The sequence below is a fragment of the Alligator sinensis genome, unplaced genomic scaffold, assembly GCF_000455745.1.
Source record: "Alligator sinensis unplaced genomic scaffold, ASM45574v1 scaffold566_1, whole genome shotgun sequence".
Lineage (NCBI taxonomy): Eukaryota > Metazoa > Chordata > Crocodylia > Alligatoridae > Alligator > Alligator sinensis.
This window is the reverse complement of record NW_005842017.1, coordinates 1,961,900-1,979,179: the sequence shown is the minus strand read 5'-3', so window position 1 is coordinate 1,979,179 and position 17,280 is coordinate 1,961,900. Positions and strand designations below refer to the sequence as shown.

General features: G+C 48.5%; 1 protein-coding gene across 24 annotated transcripts in view; it reads left to right on the top strand.

The window, feature by feature from the left end:
- The window catches only part of PCBP3 (poly(rC) binding protein 3), a 247,485-nt gene that overhangs the window by 10,278 nt on the left and 219,927 nt on the right, over nucleotides 1-17,280 (top strand). For 13 of the 24 annotated variants that reach the window (XM_025202268.1, XM_025202267.1, XM_025202261.1 and 10 more), the window contains exon 1: nucleotides 751-1,019. The exons of 2 other annotated variants lie outside the window; for them this stretch is intronic. The gene's annotated coding sequence lies outside the window, so the exon portion shown is untranslated. 9 more of the 24 variants (XM_025202249.1, XM_006022070.3, XM_025202250.1 and 6 more) reach the window with 4 other exon arrangements.

The window sequence follows — 17,280 nt, the reverse complement described above, 5'->3', positions numbered from 1 at the left end:
CTTGTGCCCTCACTGCTGTTGTCACTTGTGCTAGCTACCTTAAATATCACAGGGGCATATGCAACCCAGCACACTTAGTTTTGCTGTGCAGACACACCCTGTGGGTTTGGGGCAGCCACCTGTGCAGTGCCAGGCCAAGCAGATGTACTTGGCCATTCAACAATCCTAAGCCTGTGAGCTGGTTTAATAAATGGAACATTTTTTCTCTGCCTTTACACAGTCTGCTAAAGGCAGAGGCAAACTACATGCTTAAACTTACTGGTTCAGAGAACTTTGTGAGAATGAGCCTCCAGCCACCCCCCACATCTGGGGGACTGCACAGCCCTGTGCAACATGCTTCTCCAGTTACCTGGGAGATGTTTTGCACTGGCCCGCTAGGATGTTCACCAGCCTGTACAAACACTAAATGATTTTGTGTCCCCTGCATCACTGGGAAATGCCACCAGGTCTCCACCCCTCTCCTGCCTAGGCTCCTACAGGAGGGCTAACATCACTCATGCACTTGTCCCAAGTTCTCTTCCTCTCACACTTGGCCTGGAGGACAGCTTTAATTGGTTACTTGTCTGCATGGCTCGCAGCTTCTGCTCAGTGTTTGGCTGCTAATTGGCTTCCTACTGGGGGTGTTTCATTATGCTCCTGATTGGCTGCGCTTGTGAGAGTTTGCTGATTCAATTGGCTAAGGCACTCCAGGCCCTAGCTCTCCTCCTGTCTGCTGGGGTGTGGGCTGGCTTGATTGATGGGATAGGCTCTGCACCGTGGGGTGGGCAGTGCCTGTGCTGAGTGCAGGGAATATTCTCCTGCCTTTTGCTGCTGGTTTACTTACAGCAGGTCCTGCTGTGTATAGGATATTCACTGAGACTCACCCCCACCCCTTCCCCAAACTATCCCTGTTTTTCCTCTTCAGCCCTTTCCTCCCTCCTAGACTAACCTGCCCCTGCCTGGACCAGCCCTGATCCCTTCCCACCTCATCAGCACCCTGCGGTTGGGCATCTGTCACCGTCTTTCTGTCTGTGGGACAGGTGAGTTCTTTTGCTCTCCCCACATTTTGTTCTCTTAGCTGGACTTGACTGTGTGGCAGGGCAGCACGGAGGTGGTGGTGGTGGGACTGGCATCCTGGCTCGGTGAGATCTCAGCTCTTGGATGAGTCTTTCCTAAGGCATTAACTTTCAGTGCCCTATGTTAGGAGGGGTGAAAGCTGCTGCTATGCTGTGCAGGGTACCCTGACATTGTGCCGTGCTCACAAGCATGCCAGTTTATCCAAACTTTATCCTGTTTTGGGCAGGAGCTGTTGTTACTGCCTTGGGTATCTATAGTGTCAGCGTACTGTGTTTTTTTGGAGTTCACAAAGGAGATAGTCACAGCCTGTGCAATCTGTGTTGTGTCTTCAACAAGGGTGTGTGCTCTGCCTGAGGGAATCGGGGAATCTGATAAATAGAGGAAACTGGTTAATTTATCGAGAAGATCATTCACCACGCTGGTTTAATTCCCGGTTGTTCTGATGCCACACCCCTTACCCCTCCCCAATATCAAATCCTGATATGATACCCAATATTTCACTGTTATTCATATTTCCTAGAGTGGTGAATCAACCAGAGTTTACTGTACAATCTTTTTCCCCCTTCTTTGGGAGCAAGTCTTTGATTCCTGGTGCTGCAACGGTCCTGGGTGGTGCCAGAGAAAGGCATGTCGGCAGAGAGGAGCTACTGCTGTGGTGTGTTTCACGAGCCAGTCCTTCTATGTATTTGTGAAAATGGTGAGGCTGCATGAGCAAAGGAGTCATTCCAATCTCCCCAGCCCAAAAGTGAGGCCTGACACACTCTTAAAGAACCTCAATGTTGTGTCCCACAACTCTCCTGGGGTGTTCAGCTTTGCAAGATATTGGCGGCCTACTCCCAAGTGACAGTCTGTTTGGAAAGGCGAGAGTTGGGGGAATGGTTGCCCTTCCTCCCTCTTCCCCTACCCCCCCCAAAAAAAAAAAAAAAAAAGTATTTGAGTGGGAGATGCTGATTTTCTTGGGATAACAGGGAACCACTCAGGAAGGGCTGTCTCTTGGGAAATGTGGTGAATGCAGAAATCAAAGTCTGACTCCATGAAACATGCCAACGTATTTGGCTAAAAGCTGACAAAGCAGGGTCTGCTGCCCTTGTAGTTCGGGTAGGTACGCAGACCGAATGAGTGAGTATGTGCATGCCGCTTTCCTGGATAGAGCTGGCGATATGTATCCCTGCAGGTCAAGGGAAAAGCTTGTGGGATGAGTTGTTTACAACTGCTTGCTTCAGGAAAATTTCCATAGCTCTCACGCCAGCTGTACTCCACGGCTAGAAGGTGGTGTCCTTTAGTGCAGATACTCAGCCTAAATCCACCAAGTAGTCATTAGTCGCAATCCACTGCAAGGAGAAAAAACAGTTTTGTGTTCCTTGCTCCTGTAACCATGTAAATTGTCCGATGGGAGCCAGATACTAACAAAGTGTAATTCTGAGGAGGTGGGAAGGGATCCTGAGGCATCCTTAGAGAACTGCTGCCAAAACCTTCTGAGAGATCCAAAAAGCCCCTCAGAACTGTTTCACTGAATGCAAGGCTGCTGCTGATTTCCCCCACCAGGCAGAGTTATTCCTACAGATCTGTGACTGGGAGCTGTCCCCTGCTGCAGACAGCCTGAAATGGCACCGTTGCAAAATGGAGAGGGGTCTCTACGTTACCTGCCCAGCTCACGGCCAATGTGGAACTATTCCATATTGCACACTTTCTAGTGTCTGCTGTGGCCTGCTTTTAAACATGCCCTGTCTCTCGCACAATATCTAACCCTGTCAGTGACTTAAAATGATTTCTTAGCTGGACTCATTTGTGTTGCAGGGAAGCACGGGAGTGGAACTGGTGGGACTGTTTATAGAGAAGAACACATGGTATGTTATGGATTCAGCTCTCACCTAGGCTTCCCACCCTCAGCCTGATCTGGTGAGCACTCCAGGGGCCCTGGACCAGGGCTAATACGTTGCTGGCACCTCTGCAGCCACCATATTGTGTAGCTCAGTTCCTGCGACTGGTCTCTATCATAATGACCATGAATAGGGAATTTGTCTGACAAGATCCAGGGTAGGCAGAGCGGTTGCATCTGGTAGCGATGGAGGGAGGAGGGCACATGGGCAGCATCCTGTCCCAGGAAAGGGTCTGGCTTGGAAATGGGGACTACCTACATTTTGAATATGAAATGTCCAAACTTGGAATTCTGAAGTTAATCCCTCAAATCTGTATTTAGGCACTTAAATCAAAGCAGTGGTGCTGAACACACCTCCAGTTAAACAGGAGAGCAAGGAGTGATCATCCCCTTAGGGGAAAAAAGTCAACTCCACATGCATTTGACTTTACGCCCCAGATTTGGGAAGGTTAGCTATGGATACCAGTAATATAGCTCCTTGCAGGTATATGAGAACAGCTCTCTATCATGCTTGATACACCTTCCAGATCACAAATTACTCTGTGTCCCATCCATCCCTCATCTCTCCTTCCACCTATATTTACCCAACAGACCTGTTTGGGGGGAGGGGAACGTAAATCTAGTGTTGGGTGTGGGCAGAAGGAAGGTGCTGAGATGCTCTGTGCTACAGAAATGCCCTGGAGTTAAGTCAGCCAGAATAATCATTCTCCAACCTCTCCTTATAGCTTTCTTTCACCTGAGTAGAATGACATTTTTTTACTGGACTAATGAGTATTCCTGGGTATTATCCCAGTGTCAACAGTAGTTAGCAAATCATTGCAGTGAATGCAGCTGAGACCCTCCTTTTAGACCAGGTTCCTATCCAGTGAACTAATTCTTGAGACTGTCTCCATGAAAAAGCTCCAGTTCATCCTGACAGGGTCTCAAGGACAGATGCCAAATGGGGTGCAGATGAGATACATGGGGTGCTTCATGAGCACCGTTCTGTAACTGGTCTGTAGGGCTGCAGTCAGGTGCTCCTCTTCGGCAAACCTGGTGGAATCTTCAGCCATTTAAATAAGTCATTAGGAAACTCTACGTGCATCTGCCGCATTCCCTTGCCCCTTCTGAGTGATCAGCTCAGTTCCTGTCTGCTTGCTAGCAGGGCAGCAGCCCAGCAGGGTGTTTCCAGTTTTCAAGCTGCTCTGAGTAGCAGCAGTGGTGCCTTGGGCTGGTGGTTGACTGCAGCAGAATGAATTTGGTCTCTTTCTATATAGGGATCCATACAGGACTGATGGCTGTAAAGTCTCCCCCAGCATTGGTGGCTGATAGTCTGTGCATATTCAACGCCGGTGTTGAAGGTCACATACCCTATGCAGCAGTGCATTCCCCAGGGTTAGGCCACCATTTAACCAGCTTGACCTGAGTGTGATCACATGAGTGGCTTAGTGTTAATATTTGACCTTGTCTTAATCTTATGTGGAAGAGTTGCCAGGAGGTCAGTGTAGGGCACAAGGACTTGCCTGTTGCCTTCTCTCTCCCTGCATAAGAAGGCCATGGCTGTGATTTTAAATGTGGATCTGCTTGAAAACACAATAATGGAATAGCAGACTCTGTGCTTATTTCTCAGTGACTCCATAACAAGCGTACTGTATACAGGGGAAAAAAAGGTGTTAAGCTGGCAGCCCATCAGAATTAGCCACAACTCGGGGCCAGACAATACTTTTTCTGCCGTCATGGCCAAAGATTCCAAATCCTGCCTGCAGCTACTCCTGAGCTACCCAGAGTGGGGAGCTTCACACTTAAGCAATTCTCAGAAGACCCAGCTGGAACTTGTGGCTTTGTCATTATGTCAGTGCAATGCTGATGAGTTAGAACTTGAGCACTGAATGGGGCATATCTCTTGGCCTTTGGTTATTTCCTCAGTGACTGCCCATTGAGGGCACTTGGGTTGCACAAGTGTCACTGAAGGGAGATATCAGCCCGGAGGTGCAATTATGCTAATGCATGAGCCAGAATAGACTCCAGATCCTTCCCTTTGGTTGCGTCAAATCTGCAAGGTCTACAGGAGGCAGACTATAGGACCCTCTCCTGTGGCCAGGGTGGCTTTGTAGGATCCAAGGAAGAAGAAAGAGAAAATAATTTATTTTTGCCACTTCATTCTGCTCCTCTGATCCTGGGCACCACCGGAAATGAGGGATAGAGGAGGAAGGAAAGCTCTGATTATTAAGAAGCTGCCATTTGTGCAGAGGTGCTTTTTAGAGCAGAACTGTACTTTCAGGAGGTGTGACAGGTCAGCCAGGCTGGCTTTGGCTGTGAGAGCAGATGGCCCTGGACAAATGCTAGAAAATGTCTCTGTAGGTTGTTATATAGACCCAAGGGCTGTTCAGCCATTTGGTGTGGTTGATTAGCTTGACTTTTTGTAGAGATGGGCCAGAGAGAAATAAGAATGGATTGTTTAAAAGCAACATTCACGATGCTCCCACAAACCCCTGCCCCACCTAGACCCTTCCAATAAACGTAGCATACTCCAGTCTGTTGTTGTGGGGGCCAGTTTATGTGCTGCCCTTCTCCCAGGATCTGTGCTAAGTTGATGCCTCCTAGTTCTGAGTATTTCAGATGTAAGAACCAGTGTAGACCCCATGTCAGCCTTTTTTGGGTGATGGGAACCTGCAGTCCAGCCGCCAGGATTTTAGAACAAGTGCCTCAGAGTGACTGAGCTCCCACCTGCTTAAACTCCATGTGGCTGTAGGAACCCTGTTTTCTACTTAAGCTCTTCAGGAACAATGTGGAAGTAAAACAAACATTCACTGGCTTAGTAAAAGAATTTCTTAAATTCACAGACCTTACTCTTCAAAAGTACAAAAAAGTAACAGGTCTATGAAAAACAGCAAAGTCCTGAGCAGTCCTCTTTAGTTTAATCTCTGCTCTCCCCAGCTATTTGACTGTTTCATACCTGCCTTTTTGCTGATTCCCAGATCTGCACTTCTCGGTATCAGTGCTGAAAGCTCTACTGAAGGTTGTGTTCAAGACAGAAGCTGAAGTACAGCAGGGGTTGCAAAAGCTAGAAAAGACCTAATCCTCAGATTACCACTGCTCCTGCACCAGTGCCCTGCAGTGGCCTGGCTTTGGAGCCTGTCTGGGTGGGCTACAGAGTGTTTCTAGGTCACCTTTAACAGCTCAGCAGAGCCAGAGGTTGGGGAAGGAGTCACCTCTCTTGTACCTTTATTTTTTGTAATGGTTTGTTTTTCTGGTCTGCATCATGAGATCACAGTGATGGGGACAGTATTGATTGCCAAATGGATGGTAGCCTCAGGTGAGAGAAGCACTGACTGTTCAGGGAAAAAATTATTCTGGGATGCTTGTGTCCTGTCCAGGAGGCCTGTGCAAAGCGGCTAGCATTCACTTTGGATTCGGCTGATTCGGAGAACAGTGATTTGATTTGGTGATTTGAATCACTGTCCTGGTTCAATTTGGGCGAATCTGATTTGGAGATTCGGCAGCAGCCGAATCCCCAAATCAGCCAGGCCAGGCACATCCCCTGCCCCTCTCCCAGCCCAGCAATGGCCACCCTGCCGGCCCCAGCTCCCAGCACTTGGGGGGGAAAAAAGCTCCAGCTCAACAGGTGCTGCCAGGTGGGGGGCAATCCCCACTGCCCCATGCTGCATGGGGGGCTCTTCACAAGCCCCCCGGTCCCCCAGCTCCCTTACAGGTGCCCTGCACGGGCCAGCTCTGGCCCTTTAAGAAAAACAAAAACCTGAAGAAACCCCAGGACTCTCCGCTTCTGCCAGTGGGGGGCAATCCCCGCTGCCCCGCATGGCCCCGCGCCACATGGAGCCCCTGAATCCCCAAGGCTGCACCAGGAACGATGAGTCCCGGGGCTTTTCTCCGCTTTTTATCTAGGGCAGTGGGGATCGCCTCCCGCCCGGCAGCACCCAGTGAGCATTGGGGCTTTTTTTTAAAGTACTGAGCTGGGGCAGGCAGGGGCAGCCATGGGGGGGCTGGGGGAGAGGGGGGGGGTTGGAGCAGTTGGCAAAGATCCCCCCATGGGCCCCTCCCCCGCCCCTAGTACTTACCAGCTCGGAGTGGCTGCACCCCCGTGCTGCAGCCCCCAGGGACTGCCCGAATCATCAAAGCTCTCCGAATCTTTGCCAAAGATTTGGAGACCTTTGAATCGATTCAGACCTTTCAGTTGGTCCCCTGATTCGATTCAGATTGGGAGGTTTGGCCACCGAAATGGGCCGAATCTCCTCCGAATTGAATCACCACCTGAAGTACCACTGCACAGCCCTACTGTCCAGTCTGAGAGGAGAAACCAACAGCCTTGCAGCCATGGAGCAGGGATTTATCTCTGACCAAGAAGTTTAATAACAAGGTTACCTGACAGATGGTTCGCATTCCTAAGCCCCTGGCTGTTTGAATTGCTGTAGTCCCAGGAGAAGTCAACAAGGTTTGGGGCCTTGTTATGTTATGTCCTATGGCTCCCAGAACATACAGGGGGAAGATGCTGGTCCTTCAGCTGGGAGTGCCATTTTGGGTTGGGGGTTTTGGCTCTTTCCCATAAGTACTACTGTTGCAAGGCCCATAAGAGAAGCTCTGGTGGGGGCGGGTCTTAGGCAGGCAGGTCATAGTATGCAATATGGGCTTCTTGTTCACTTTAGGACCAAAATGAATCAAATGGTGCAAGGAATGGGGAACAGTGTTGTATGATAGGGTGGCTGTAGATATGCTGCAGGGCTGCTCCAAGGTGCTGTAATTACAATGAGTCGGTATTTACCATACTCCAGCCAGCCTCTGCATCTCATGTATCAACATCCCCATGCTTCAAAATGGTGGCAGGGTGGTTTAACTAAAGCTCATTGAATGAGCTTTAGTTCAAATGGCCAGCTGCCATTATCAAGTGAGGGATGCTAATACATAAGATGCTGTGGCGCTTTAATTAGAGCGGCTCTTGGAGCCACTCTAATTAAAGCATTCCCTCCCCCAACCCCAGAACATATGTAAAAGTGCCCTCAATGTCTGTGTAGATAAGACCTGGGCTCTGTTACAGGTTACTTATTCAATACACAAGTCAGGATTTTTTTTTAAACAGGTGGAAAATAACTACCTATGCTGAGGGCTGTGGCTAAGGGGACATCTGAAGGAAGGGTGTTGAACAGAGAGAGCAGAAGGGTCTTGCCATGGGTTCGGCAGAGTCTTCCACTGGAGATAAAGCTGCTCTGAGCCTTGCTGGATAGAGCAGGACAAACATCTAAATAATAGTAATAATGAAAGTGTGGGTGACCAATAAGGCATAAGGACTTCCTTATTCTCATCTCTAGTGCTCAGCATTGTGCCATCACTGCCCTGCATGCAGAGACTACAGTTATTTCTTACCCACCCTTTTGCTGATTGCAGCTACTGGGAGCTTAGCTAGTTGCAGCAATGGCCCTGGCTGGCTCGGAAGAGTTCCTGTGTTGAGCTCTGTATCCATTCTTCTGCAGCAGTACCTTTGAATGCACTGGCAGGTTTCTACTGGGGAGAAAGGGAAGACTGTGTAAATTACCACCTTGCCTCTAATAATGAATAGCAAGTTGTAAGGGGGCTACTTTGGATCCCTTCCCAGTCCTGCAGGTGAATTAGGAGCAGAGCTTCTGCTTTTTACAGGCTGTCACTAGATGGGAAATGGGGAGGATAAAGCTCATGCAGTTCACATGTCTATCCTTTTCTGAGTCTGTTTAGTGCTGAGGTTTATGGCAAAAGAGGTGTCCTGGGAGTTGTCCCGCTTCCTCACTTTTAACTTGCTGTACTGATTTCTGTGACATACCTGATTTTCATCTTTCAGTTGCATGCAGGCAAATCCTTTCCATTCAGCTGCCATCACTACTGCGAGGCTGCTGTCTTTGATATTGGGTGTGTATATAGCAGGGAGATCACAGTGACCTTTTCTGGATGGAAGCTCTACAGATGTTTGTATCAATCCATTAATAGGCACCCATACCTCTTGTGGCTTTTATATCACACAAGCTGCTTAAGTAAGGGGCTCTACTTCAAGCTCAGGCAAGCTCCAGGCAGTGAAAAAGCCAGGGGAAGAAGCCTAGGAGCTGAGCAGTGTGGGAGGTAGGCAGAAGGCAGAATGGGCTGCCTAGTTAGATATGGGGGAACTACAATGAAGAACCCTTTTAGTAAAACTTAGCTTCTAACTTATCAATCAGTGGTTAGAGCACTGTGCTGGGAAAAACGAGACCCTGGTTCAAACCCCCTCTGGGTGAGGAGGGGCCTGGAACACGGTTCTCCTACTGCCTTAACTATTAGGCTATTGGGCTAAAGCATGGGAGGGCCCTCCTCTTCCTCCTACGTATGACCTACCAGTTACAGCACCTCCTCAACTGGCTACAATTTCAGGACTCGCACTCACACAGGTTCATACATGCAGACCAGCCGACCTTCCTGGCTAGAGTGCAGTCTACTGAGCATGCCCGTTATCTGTATGGATGCTCATGTATCTCCACTGCACAAGGAATGGGGGCATTAATGTGTATAAGTGCCAAAGCCCAGCAGCAGTGTTGCTGTGTAACTGCCACTTGGGCACATAAAATGAAACAATGAATTTCCTGACCTGGCTAATGCAAGAAGACAGCTGGGTCCTGTATCTCTAAGTGGGTGGCTCAGCCTGGCCAACATAAGCTAATCAACCTTATGTGATGTCACTGTGTGATTTTTTTTTTTCCCAACATGGCTGAGGGTGGGCAGGTCTCTGAATGAATTTCCTAACATGGCTGGTGGAGACGGAAGGTCTCATGTTCTTCCTTGGAGTGAATGGCCTGGCATGGCTGCTGCAAGAGGAGGGACCCATCCTGTGACTGAGGGAATGCCCTGGCCTGGCTGATGGAGGTAGAAAGGCTTGTACTGTGACTGATCAGGTGATGAAGGCAGAACACCACCTGCTGATTAATCAGAGTAGCAGCTAGCCCATTTTGTGGCACACTCTTAGTGCCACTTGCCTGCACCCCCTAGGAGCATGAACACTGGGGGATCAGAGCCAGAGTAGGAATTGTTGGGCTACAATTATGGAAGCTGGTCCTATGGCAGCAGAGAACTAAAGTAGAATAAAGTGGAAGAATTCCCTGAGCTGCAACTCACCCCCAGGTGGGGCAGAGGACTCGGATAATTTTCCACTTCTGTGAAGTTTGCTGTAGAGCCTAGTACCACAACTGAGAAGCACTGATCAGGCAGTTCTGTCATTGGAGACATTTGATAACAAACACCATGTCATTGGGTGCCCACTTGCACATGAACACTAAATATCTGATACACAGTCGTGTTCTTGGATTCTTGAGCAATCTATGGGATGATATGACTGAATAAACCAGGGGTCTCAACTGTAGCCTATGGGCTGGATCCAGCTTACAGGGCCATGTCATATGGCCTACGCTACAGTACAGGATTGGTAGAAGGGCCAGGAATTCAGGAGGAGGGCCAGCTGGGCTGGGGCCTCCCTGTTGAGATGTGGGGTACAGCCCTGTTGGCAATGTGTGTTGGCAGCAAGGGGCAAGTGATGGTTGCATTAACCTCCACTGCCACCTGCCCTGCTGTCATGTCCAGATCAAGCCCAGGAATCAGGGTGAGTTTGACAGCCTCAGAATAAACTATTTGGGGAATAATTTCAAATAAATTACTACAATTCTATATTGCAGCTGCTTCACAGGGCATAAATGCAGATAATTTGGACCACTTCTACCCACAGCTCTAGTTCACCTAGCTTCTGAATAGGAAACTGGCACGTTTGTCAGCGAGATGCCCTTTGAGTTGTTTTTGTGACTTCTGTTCTTCAAAAGGTGTTTTTAATACAATGACTTTTTAGGGCTCAGTGTCTAACTCAAGTTATTCTCTATAACCATACCAGTGAAACCTTCCACTCCCAGACATAAAGACAAGTCTTTCTGCTCCTGTCTGGACTGAGCTTTGCCCTAGGAAAAAAAATCAACAGCAAGCTCCTGGACCAAAGCAGCAGGCTCTGCACTTCCATGGGGCACCAGCAGCTTACACAGCCTGTGTGTTTTGAAGTTCAGACCTAGCTTCAGGCTTCCTCAAAGAGCATAGCCTCTTTAAATAAATCCTTGAAGTGTTGTTTTCATCTGAAAAGTGTCTGTATAAAAATGGCACCTTTCCCTTCAGCACATCTGCTCCCTGTCAGAGTCAGGTCTAGTTGCTGCACAGACAAAAATAACACCTGGCTAATTTACTTTATGCTTCTGGTAGTTGCACTGGCTCTAGGAGTGGAGTGAGCCTGAATGCTCTTTCTGCGTGTCCCAGGCAGAGCTACTTACTTGCAATTACAAGCCCAACCAATGTGTTCCCATCCTGCTCAAATCATTTGGGTGGCATGGGTCTCAACAGGAGTGTAGCAGTGTGGGAGCAATCTGTCAGTTCCAAGGAGCCTGGGAGCAGTCTACACAGGCTGGCAAGGGTTACAGCCCAGCAGGAGACAGTGGGAGGTGGTAATTTTAGGCTGCCTAGGCCCTAGGCAATGGGGCAAGCTGGGGGTGATAATTAGCTGGCCAGGGAGGGGAGCCAGAGAGAGACTTTCAGAGGGGATGAGTTAGGCTCCTAGGGAAAGGAACCTGTCAGCAGAGAGCTGAGCGGGAGAAAGCTGATGGGTCAGCTCACATAGAGCCTGGTGTCCTGTTAATCCTGAGAGTTGGCCTGCGTTGTGAAGATGACCATGGGGTGTGGAGAGCTTATGTTCATTTTTGTCCTGCTAGGAGAAAGTTTGCCCTGGAGGACTATGGACAATAAAGAGAGGCTGTGAGCCACTGAGGAACTGTGTATGGAGCTAATTAACCCTGGACCTGCTACAGGGAATATAATCAGAAGATGATGGGATGCCAGTAGGTGTTTAGCAGGGCCCTTAGGATGCTGCTTCTGCTGGTGACATGGAAAAAGGACAGTTTATTTTGTTTCCTTATGTCTGTGTGGTAAGAACTGGTTGGAACTGGAATCTATGTTCTGGATCTGGAAATCCCACTCCAGGGCAAATGTACAGTGCCACACTTCAAAACAGAACAGTAAAGGAATGTTTTCTTACCACTGAGCCTATTCTTGGTTTTCTCCACCTTGATAAGGTATTCATAAAATACTCGCTCATTTCTTGCAAGTTTCCCCAGAGCCAGCAAGTGTCTCTGTGCAGCCTGGTTTTCCATGCAGTCTGAGACCTAGAAAAAGTCTTTCTCTTCTTTCCTCACACCTCTCTCCAAAATAGAGCTGCCTTACTCTCTGCCTTTCCCATCTAGGTGCACCTTTTCCCTTGCATCCATGTCTGTCTGCACCTTAGCCCTTCCCCTCCCACCTTAGTTTATGGCTAATGCTGTTATCGTGTGGATATCCTGTGCAAGGGATGAGAGAAGCAGTTAAACCATGTTAGTCTGAGGTTGGGCAGAAGGCAAGGCAGGATGGCACCCTGAGGTGTGTCCCCACAAGTGCACATGTGTTTTCCTTCAGGACAAATAGCAGTAACACAGAATTGTGCTGCTGTTGCTTGTCCCCAGGGAATGCCCTTGCGCTTGTGCTCTGGCATGTGGCAAATTGCCCCTGGTGGGGTAGGGGAGGCTGGGGCCAGCAGCCTTACCTGGGGTCCCAAGGACCTCCTGGGGCTGCAGCACTGGCAATCCAGGCACATGGAGCTTGGCCAGCAGCCAGAGCATGGCTTTGGCTGGTCAGGTTCCAGTTTTATGGGGTGCATGCTGGAGCCAGGTGCCCCCCCCCCTGCTTTTGTCTTTTAAAAAAAAAAAAAAAGATACAGGGATTTCCTGGTATCTAATTTTGGTAGAGAGCTGCAAATATACAGCATGTAGAACCTTTTCACATGTGCTGCATTTGTTTTGTGCTGTCTCAAAAGCCTTGATGTGCTGCAAAGCATGTGTTCCTGATCATCTGGATGCTCCCATACAGAGAGGTATAAGCTTTTATATGCAACTGCCTACTTCACTAGGGGATATGATTGGATTTATGCTATGAAATTCCTTTTAAAACATCGGACAAAGTAGGCTGTTGCTTACAAAAACTCATTGCTCTCTGTACCGGTTAATCTCTAAGGCTAGGGACAGACATTCAGAAAGCCTGAGCCTGAATTGATTCAATCTTTGCAGGTTAGTCTAACCAGTCTTTGCAGGCTAGGCTGAGCTGGTTTGAAACTGGACAGACATTCTTTAGGGACTGAGGAGATTCAGGCACATGCCTGCAGTGGATCAGGCTACAAGCCCGGAGCACTAGAGCAGCCCTCCTTTCCCTTCTGCAGGGAGCTGAGCTGAGGGGGTGTGTCCAGGCCCCTGCAGAACTTTCCCATTAGTGGTGGCTGCCTTCACAGTCCCAGGCTTTTCCCTGCTGGTTGATCAAGAGGCAGGAGTGTTGCCAGCCCCCAGCTCTAGGCTAGCACTCTGAGGCAAGGGGGGAGGGGATGCAGTGATCTGTTGATGATATGGAGCTTTTGGATCTCCCTCCCTTCTTCCTCATACTGTCTGCAGCAAACTGACAGGTAAGCAAGTCAGCTGGAAGCTGATAGTGATAAGTCTTTATCCCCTGATTAGCAAAACAATGGCCTTTCTCCATTACTTCAAACTTCTCAAACAGCTTAGGGACTGACCTGTTGATTAGCTCCAAACAGCCCTAAGCAGTTATTGTTCTGTCTGCCTGGCCCAGTGAAATTGGAGAGGGAAATACACACAGACACCTCTCACATTAGCTAGCATACCATATGCTTAGGATCTGTGGGGCTGGGGTCTGTGCTGTGGAAGATGGGAGGGAGAGGAGGATTTCTTGCTTGAGCAGCAAGGGGAGGGGTAGGGCAAGGCAGGGGGAAGCCAGGCAGACCCTGCTGTGTCTGCAGTCTCTGCTGGAGCCTGGCTAGGCTCCATGCTGTGGCAGAGAGGAGGAAGGGTTCCCTCCTTAAGCAGTTAGTAGTGAGGGGAAGCCAGCAGACACTACTGTGCCTGCAAGTCTTTGCCAGAGCTCTGGCCAAAGAGCAGAGGGGAGGAGCCCTGCTGTGGAGCAGAGGGCTCCTCCAAGCCCAGAGAGCATGCCAGGATGTGGGAGGAGTCTGATTTAATTTAAACCAGCAAGAGGTTTGGGACAGACATTGCATAAACCGGTTTGACACAAATCAGTTAAGTCTGATACTACATTCAGCCAGGTTTATCTTAAAATGTTTTCAGCCATTTTCAAACTCGTTTATGTGCACTGAACATTTGTTCTGTTACAGGTTTAAACCAGTTTCTGATCACTTAAACCAGTTTATGTATAATGTCTGTCCCTAGCTTAAACTGCCACCCTGCCCTAGTTTCTGCTTGCAAGGGATGCTGTTGTATGGAAATAAATGCTTTAGCACTGCTGCATGTGCAGTGTTGTGCCTATCCAGCCCCTTGACATCTGGAGTCCTAATAGACTGGCTTCCCCTTTCCTGCTGCCCTTTGCCTGTCTTGGTGATTACGATTTCCCTATCTTCTTGACTACTTTTGTGTCTGTATGATTGAGGCTGAGCTAGCCAACAGGGGACAGCTCAATGAGCCTTTTGACAACACAAGTTACTATAAACAGAACCACCTGTTTTACAGCCTGCTATGGGGGAGATAATTGCCACTGATTGTGAATGGGTGTTGGAGAATTAGCAGGGCAATAAAATAAATCTCATTGCACTCATTTGGACTGTAGTATGAGGTACCCATAGAACCAAGCTGTTTGCTGTCGCTGGGCTAAGCCAAGAAGATCTGCACACCCTTGCTACCAATTCAACCAGCTGGGAATAGAGGCAAGTTGGTGTTAATTACATGCAGTAAACTGGAACCCCTGATTAGCTGGATGTGAGCTGCTCATTCCATGAGTCTAGCTAATGATGGGTACTTGACTAATGACAGATAATTGTGGTAGCATAAGCTTTTGGGCAATTCAGATCTGAGAGCAACTTGCCAGGATTTCACATTTGCTTTTGGCTCTGTGCTGTACAGGAAGCAATGCCTCATTCTGTTAATTAGACTGGTAATTAAATACACATTCTGTAAACAAATCCAGCAATCTTCAGCTCCCTCCCTTGGCTACATTAACATGGCCACCTTTCTCACCTTCAGTCACTGTTTCTGTGAGTGAATGCTGTTATGAGAATAGCAACTTCCAACCCTCTCAGCATTATGACTCTCCTTGTCCCCTCCTGCCAGACACCAGTGTACTTTTATTTTGCTGCCTCTGGTCTTGTTTCTCCTTTCCTCTATGTTCCTCTCCAGATCCTGTCCTAGGAGGCTGCAAGCTGCTCAGGGCACAGGTGTTCTGGGCTGGACAAGTGGGTCCTGTTGCGTGCGCTTTTGATCTGGCCTGGGAGCAGAGAAAGGTGGCTTGGCTCTGTTTCCTTGTCCATGGGTGATGTGCAAGTGGCACAGGATCTCTAGAAGTTTTTGACCTAGCATTGTTGGAAAGTCCCTTTCACGGCTCCTCCCGTGTCACTAAAGGAATATGTATGGACTGCCCACAAGTCAGAAGCCATGTGTCCAAAAGCAGAGAGCTTTCCTTACTCCTTTGCCCTTCTTTGCCTCTGCATCTCCCCCCATTGAAGGGCTTCATACCCCAAACTGAGAAATGTTCATCCTCATACCTCCATGCGCCTCTCTGGTTTTGTGCTTGCTGGTTGCTCTTAGAGTGTGGGGATACAACATACTCTGCTGGATGCTGCAGCATGTGACTTCACTGGATTTTCCGTTTGTACAGTCTTTCTGTATTGCTTCTTGATTCTGCCTGGCAAAATCACCATGAATTGTTCACTCAATTGGTCTTGATAGTAGTGGGTAGGGACAGATTTTTGACAGAGCCATTCAAATGCTGCTGATGACACAGCTTGGTTGTAGGGAAGTGACTTTATTTCCTGACCCTGGGAAAAGGAATAAAAATAACCAGGGTAGACATGACCACTTGATATTTTGTTTACATCACTTAATAGGAGATCTGACTATATGGATTGAAAGGACTCACTCCTTTGGAAAAATCTTTATTGGTCTTTTTGTGTTAATATGTTTTGTAGCATTTACACTTTATTAATATAATGCTGTAATCATGGCACAGCCAGTAAAAATGCAGAGATACTACCGGGCACGTTCTCTCTCTACAAGAAGATGAGTACAAATAAACCATTTCCCTTAACTCTGACTGTGTTTGCTCTCTGTGAAGTGTTTGTATAAGCAGGGTAGTTGCATTAAGTAGCAGTAGGACCCTGGCTGACAGGATCATTTAAGCTCAGTTATATCTCTGGGGAAGTACTGCTCCTGCTCCTAGACATGTTCCTGTAACACAGTTACCTGCCTTTCACAGGGCCAGTTAGCTAGTTGGACTAAACTCCCAGTTGGGGTGTTCTTGTTCCCATCCCTCCAAACTGGTCAGAAGGACAGGCCTGGCAGAATCTGACGAGTGTACTTATGTACAGGCACTGAACAACTCTGTTAGCTCCCTTGACTTAGCAAGAGTCACAGTTTGTCTTGAGGCTTTGGATGTCTGCTGAAATACCTTGCTGAACTGGATGTCCGGTGAATAGCATGTATCCTGGCTGGCAGAAGTCACTCCTGGCAAACAAAGACAGCATGTATTTTTTCTCCCTACATCATTCTTATCTCTAAATGTTTATTTTGGGTATATGGCTAACTATGAAGCAATGAGAAATCCCCAAGCTCTAATGCCTGTGCGCGCACATACTGAAGCCTCTCTGCATGGGGCTGTGTAACTGGAGTGTTATTCTAGCTCTCCATTTTAACGGTCCAGATTTCTGTGGCTGATTCGTATTAATAATTGGATGTGCTGTGGTGTAATCCCTTCTTCAGATGCTTTGATGAGGCCTCTCACTAATTGTGTTTGTAATGATTCTGAACATCTGTGTGCACCAGATTGCTTCAAGGGCCCTGTACCTACTAACTGCATTTGTAAGGCATACTTAGCAGAGCTAAACCTAGGTCAATACAGGCAAGAAACAATACTCCCTCATAGCTTGACTGGGATGGGAGGCTGTCTGGCTACTCAGCTAAGAGCCCCGGAGTTCACATCCAGTTAGGAAGGCGGTTGAGAGCTTGGGGAAATGGCTTCATCTCAGGGTTCTCTCTCACTGTGCCTGGAGTTTTTAGCAGTGTTCATGGTGAAAAGCCATTCAAGAGGAGTGGGCCTGCTCCCAAGACTACCCTCCCTCCAGTCCTGCCACCTTCTGCCTGAAAGAGAAGGTGTTTGAAATGAGTGCAGGTGAGGTTGAGATGGAGGAACCATGCTCATGGGAGACTGGTGCCTCCTGAGTCAGGGGAGGTACCCGCAAAAGCCAGTGGTGGTGTTGGGGACGGACCTGGGGAGTACCTGCAGAAGCTGGTGGCGGC